Source organism: Pelecanus crispus, chromosome 1 (genome assembly GCF_030463565.1).
Source record: "Pelecanus crispus isolate bPelCri1 chromosome 1, bPelCri1.pri, whole genome shotgun sequence".
NCBI classification, from domain to species: Eukaryota; Metazoa; Chordata; class Aves; order Pelecaniformes; family Pelecanidae; genus Pelecanus; species Pelecanus crispus.
Window position 1 is genome coordinate 46,931,742 of NC_134643.1, and position 6,245 is coordinate 46,937,986.

General features: G+C 44.5%; 1 pseudogene; it reads right to left on the reverse strand.

Annotated features, from left to right (window-relative positions):
- Positions 1-3,039: 3,039 nt before the first annotated feature.
- On the reverse strand, positions 3,040-4,181 carry LOC104030045 (WW domain-containing transcription regulator protein 1 pseudogene; annotated as a pseudogene).
- Positions 4,182-6,245: the final 2,064 nt, after the last annotated feature.

Below are 6,245 nucleotides of genomic sequence, written 5' to 3' on the forward strand. Positions count from 1 at the left end.
CAGGGTAGTCTTTAACAGCCCATTGTATCCTTCGATTTTCCTGGAGGCTGGTGCATGATAGCGGATGTGATATACCCACTCAGTGCCATGCTCTTTGGCCCAGGTGTCTATAAGATTGTTTTGGAAATGACTCCCGTTGCCTGCCTCAATTCTTTCTGGGGTGCCATGTTGCCATAGCACTTGTTTTTCAAGGCTCAGGATAGTGTTCCAGGAGGTGGCATGGGGCACTGGATATGTTTCCAGCCATCCAGTGGTTGCTTCCACCATGGCAAGCACATGGTGCTTGCCTTGGCAGGTTTGTGAGAGTGTGATACAATCAATCTGCCAGGCCTCCCCATATTTATATTTCAGCCATCGTCCTCCATACCAGAGAGGCTTTAACTGCTTGGCTTGCTTGATTGCAGTGCATGTTTCATATTCATGGATAACCTGTGCAATAGTGTCCATGGTCAAGTCCACCCCTCAATCATGAGCCCATTTATATGTTGCATCTCCTCCTTGATGGCCTGAGGCGTCATGGGCCCACCGAGCTATAAATAATTCACCCTTACATTGGCAGTCCAGATCCACCTGAGCCACTTCAATCTTAGCAGCCTGATCCACCCACTGGTTGTGTTGATGTTCTTCAGCGGCCTGACTCGGGTAGGTGAGCATATGTACATGTATGTACACAATATGTACACAATATACATATGTATGTATACAATATGTACACAATATATATACTTTTACAGCCAGGTTCTCTACCCTGGCAGCAATATCTTGCCACAATACAGCAGCCCAGATTGGTTTGCCTCTGTGCTGCCAGTTGCTCTGCTTCCATTGTTGTAACCACCCCCACAGGGCATTTGTCACCATCCATGAGTCAGTATAGAGATAAAGGACTGGCCATTTTTCTCGTTCAGCAATATCCAAAGCCAGGTGGATGGCTTCCACCTCTGCAAACTGACTCAATTCCCCTTCTCCTTCAGCAGTTTCTGTGACTTGTCATATAGGACTCCATACAGCAGCCTTCCACCTCTGGTGCTTTCCCACAAGACGACAAGACCCATCAGTGAATAGGGCATATTGCTTCCATTTTCTGGTAGTTTATTATACAGCGGGGCCTTTTCAGCACATGTCACCTCCTCCTCAGGCAATATTCCAAAATCTTTGTCTTCTGGCCAGTCCATGATCACTTCCAAGGTTCCTGGGTGACTGGGGTTTCCTGTTTGAACATTCGAACTTGTTGCGTGATTAGTGCAACCCACTTACTCCACGTAGCATCAGTTGCATGATGTGTAGAGGGGACCCTCCCTTTGAACATCCAGTCCAGCACTGGCAGTCAGGGTGCCAGGAGGAGCTGTGCTTCAGTACCAACAACTTCCAAAGCAGCTTGAACCCCTTCATATGCTACCAATATCTCTTTCTCAGTTGGAGTATAGCAGGCCTTGGATCTTCTGTATCCCTGACTCCAAAACCCAACGGGTTGACCTCGAATCTTCTCTGGTGCTTTCTGCCAGAGGCTCCAGAGAGGGCCATTCTCCCTGGCTGTGGTGTAGAGCACATTTCTTACATCTTGTCCTGCCTGGACTGGCCCAAGGGTTACAGTATGAACTATCTCCTGTTTAATTTGTTCAAAGGCTTGTTGTTGCTCAGGACCCCATTTGAAATCGTTCTTCTTCTGGGACACTTGATAGTTGGTGGAGACATAGCTGTTATTTTGTTGATCACATCCATTGGGATCTGACAACGTTGAGCTTGCCATTTTATTCCTAAAAACTGGATCTCCTGTGCAGGTCCCTTGATGCCTTCTCAGTCCCAAACCTCTGATAAAGAAGTATTTGTAGGATATACAATAGATAGAAACACATAGAACACACTCTGTGTCCTGTACACCGGTTACAATAAGTGAAAGACTTAAGAACGAAGCAACTTTACTAGACAAGTTATGATCCTGCTTTAGGATTGCCCTGATAAAGTTAGCATCTTTTTCATGTATACAACATGTATTTTGACATTGTCAGTTAAAAACATTACTGAAAACAGTATGAGCAAGGCTTTTTTCCCACTACTTACAACATTAAAAAGTTGTGCCACATTTTTCAGACATTTTAAAAGCATGCTTTTGCATTTAAGATATTTGCCACGGGTTTTAAATATATAAAAATCGTTCATGTGTTAAGTTACAAAATTGTAGTGCTTAATACAATAAACATAAAAGTCTAAGATCTTTTAAAGAAATACTTGTTTATAATACATTGCTTTGTTTTTAAAAGGCAGCAATGAGTACCAGTCTGGTTTATTTTGCAGCAATATTGTAGTGTAGAAATGATGCTAAATGATTCTGGTACTTTCAGGTTGGAAGTATTTATCTTCCGAAAACTACACAGTAATATATTGAAAAAAGAAACTGCAATAGTACTGTTTGTGCCTTTACAAATATATAGTATGAATTATTATGGCTGATATGGATCCGATTTAATCTGTACTCCATACAGCACAGTTAGTTACTAAGAATGAAAAAAAAGGTTTTTAAAGCTTAAGTAAGTTGATAAAAAAAGCTTCTGATATTATTGTCACAAACATAGTAATAAAACTGCTCTCGTGGTCTGATGCTGTGCACGTTTTTTGAACCGAGTGACCTAGTAGTTAGCTTTTGTGATGCATGAAGGGTTTGTGATGTTAATCGATATCTAGGAGATCAGTCAGGGACATGCACAAACACCACCCACTTTCTGTCCTTAAAGTGAAACATGTCTGCCTGGTCTGAAAAGGTAAAGAAGTATACAGATGTGTAAAGTAGCGTGTTTTTTTTTTTTTTTCTAAAGAGAAGAAATATATATGCATATACATATTTACATATATATATATATGTATTTCTTATTTGAATTAGTGTCAGCCAAATCCAGGCAGAGATTAAACTGACCATAAAGATGATGTAACAAAAGTTTTTAAGGCACTAAGTTGTAACTCTTGAAGATTTTCAGATATTCTACCTCTTTCTCAAGAGGAGAAAGAATGTTCAATTGCATTGTAGGCCCAATCAGCATTGAATGATTACAGCCAGGTAAGAAAGGGCTCATTTTTGTTGAGTACTGACTCGACATCATTGAGAATAGGGATCAAGTGACTGACTCTAGAGTCCCAAGATCAACATTTGCTCCTGGAAGACAGTTGAGGAGATCAGGGAAACGTGTTTGTTGTGGATTTATGTTCATTGTTGTTTGTGCTATAGTTTCTCCTGTATCCGTCTCATCTATGTTGCTGAGGAAGTCTTCAGGTGTTGTTGGTATACTGTAGCATCCTAATCCCAAGCCACTGTCTGTACTCTGTTCCCTGGAATGGTATGGCCCACTGTTCAAGAAAGGATTGGATCCATTATTTGTAGCAGGCCTCATGTCTTGTGTCATGGCTGTCTGAACTGGGGCCATGTTTTCTGAGTCCATGGGAAGCTATCTGCACAGAGCAGCTTCCTGTCACAGTAAGGGACACAGTAAACCTCCTGATGCATCCTAATTTTCTCCCTCGCCATCTGGATTCTCTGGAGCCTTAACTTCTGCTGCTGCTGTTGCTGTGTGGTCAGTGCACTGGGCAGGTTCAACAGCCCTGGCTGAGGAGTCTGGGGAGGATGACTGCTGCGACATGGCTGTGCTGGGTGTTATTTGGTGCTGGTGATTCATGACGAGATTTGGCTGAGACATTGCCATAGACCTCTGTGGTACTGGTGTGGAAGCAGCTGCAGGCTGGTGGCTCATGTGATTCAGCAGTTGGTTTATAGTTTTCTGAGGATCTCGCCATGTTGTAATTTTGTCTACGTGACTGAGGAAAGCACCGCTGTCCTGTGTGCATGAGTGCTGTCTCCCAGCCTGGTGGCAGTGGCAGCTCAGCCGTCAGGTCGCAGGAGTGCTGGTGAAGGTGCAGGTGCTGCTGCACCCACAAGCAAGATGGGCGAGGAGTGGGAGCGGACGTGCTGTGCAGTGGTGGGCCATGGAGGGGGCCCACCCGAGTCCCTGCTCGACGGCTGTGAGTGCGAGCAGGGAGTCGGGCTCCTTGAAGAAGGCCTTGGGCATGATCTTCCTCCAGGAGCTGGGCTTGAGGTTCGTGACCATGTTGAAAAGCGCCTCCAGCTCCACGTCCAGGTCCTGCGTGATGTGGATCACCTGCTGCCCCGGTGGCGGAGGCGCAGAAGCAGGCTTCATTTCCCACCCATTGGTCTCAGGGGCAGCCGAGGACTTGCCCTTCGGAGTCGGGTGGGTGGGTCCCCGGGAGCAGCGCGGCTCTGCTGGCTATACCAGCACTATACCAGCTACTAGAAAGAAAATTAACTCTATCCCAGCTGAAACCAGGACACATGTCCACAGACTGGAGCGGTCTAACAGCTGCACGGGGCTGAATGGAAGGAATCACTATATGGACCAGCGCAAGATACACTTATAGCACTTATGAGTGTTGCATGCTTTTTTGGTAAAAATTGACGTATTGCAAAATTGAGGAAAACATGAAATATGTAACCTTGTTGTACAAGTCTTAGGTAATCCCACCGTTCCCGGTATATGCAGTACAGGTGGTTAATCTAATGCTATAACTTCTAGTCATCATCTCTGAGTGGGTTGAGTGGCTGGAAGGCTGCAGTGTGGGATCTGTCAGAACGTCCCTACAGAAAAGCATTGCCTTTTTTGATTGCCGCTAGCAACTTAGTCTTTCCTGAAACCATGTGCAGCAGGAGCATTTGGTATTTTGCCAAACCAAAAAGGAACGGGTGTTATACCCAAACTGCTTGGAAGAATTTACCTCTCTTTGTGTTTCACGCATGCCTCTGCAATGTACCCAGAGTGCCATGGCGGCAAAAGCAAAATCTGTATGCGAGTAGGAGAGGAGAGTGACATTGAAAAGTGGTGGAAGCTGTCTGGATTTGGCTGAAAAATCAGGGTGGAAATGGAGACAGGCACTAGTACCCAGTCCTCTGCCAGCCAGTAGTGATGAGGAAGAAGTGACCACCAAGGGGCAGCATTTTCCTAATAGTTTTGTCATGTTGTTTCTAAGAAACTTCCCTCCCATCCCTACATCACCATTCAGTTATCTGAAAGTAATGTGGCAGTTGTGAAAATGGCACTGAGAGCCTGTAGATGCCAGTCAACACAGAGTGCTCAGTACTGGACTCTTCTTTAGGGATAGGACACAGTAGAGAGGTCACAGAGTCTGGAGAAGGTAGAAGAAGTCCCCCGACTAACACTGTGAAGTTTGAGCAATGGAGAGCACCACTGATCAATATTTTATGCTTAAATGTGATGAAGTGTAAAAGTGTGATTAATGGGGCAATTAAATTCCCTTGCTTCCAGCAGAGACATGAACCTGCATTTTGTTTTTTATTTTTCTGTGTTATAATTTTTAGCTAGTTTAAAGGCACTCCTTAATTTCATTTTGTAAAATCCCAATTTTACAGAGGTACGGTGAAAAATATGTCACATTGTCAGCAAAAGCTATTAGATTATGATCCTTTAATCACCCATACTAAGCATTAAGGCCCTGATTCAGCAATGCATTTCAGTGTGTGCTGAATTTTAACTACGTGCGAAGACCATTGTTATTCAGAAAAGTGTTTAGGCGTGTGCTTGTATGTTTTGCTGAACTGAAGCTTGAGAGCAATAAGAAGGCATCTGGCACTTACCTAAGAGCAATCAAGGGTGAGTCATAGTAGTGAAACTGAAGCTGTGACCGCAGAGAGTTATTACATAGAGCAGTCTCCCGACCCTGTACTTTAATAATCAGGGAAGGGAAAGATCTGCTTATCCTAGTCTTCAGACTCCTGAAGGGTCTTTTTTGCAGGTTGAAACCACATTATTCTACCAGGGTCCTTTCATTTCTTGTCAATCAAGGATGATGAATATGGGAACAATTTTTTCATTGCGCTTTCCACCAGACAAATAATTCCCAGCACGCGATGGTGACTGTTGAACAAGCTCCTGCTGTAAAACCAGTTGAAAGGCTCCCATTGATTCTAAGGAAAGCTGGATCAGACCCTGGGTGAGTCACTGCAGGGGCAGCTCCAGCCTCAGCACTTCTTGTCTTGCCTCTGTAAGACGGGAAGAGATCAAGGTCTCCCAGCCAGTGACTAACAAATGCTTAGACTGGAGAATCACTTCCCGACCCTAAAGTCTGCTGACAGCAGACCACTACCTCTTTCTAGCTGTTTCTTTCTTTCTAGATGTTGCAGTCATCAGGGTGAGCTACCCCAGGTACCCCCAGGATGGCAGAACTGTCTC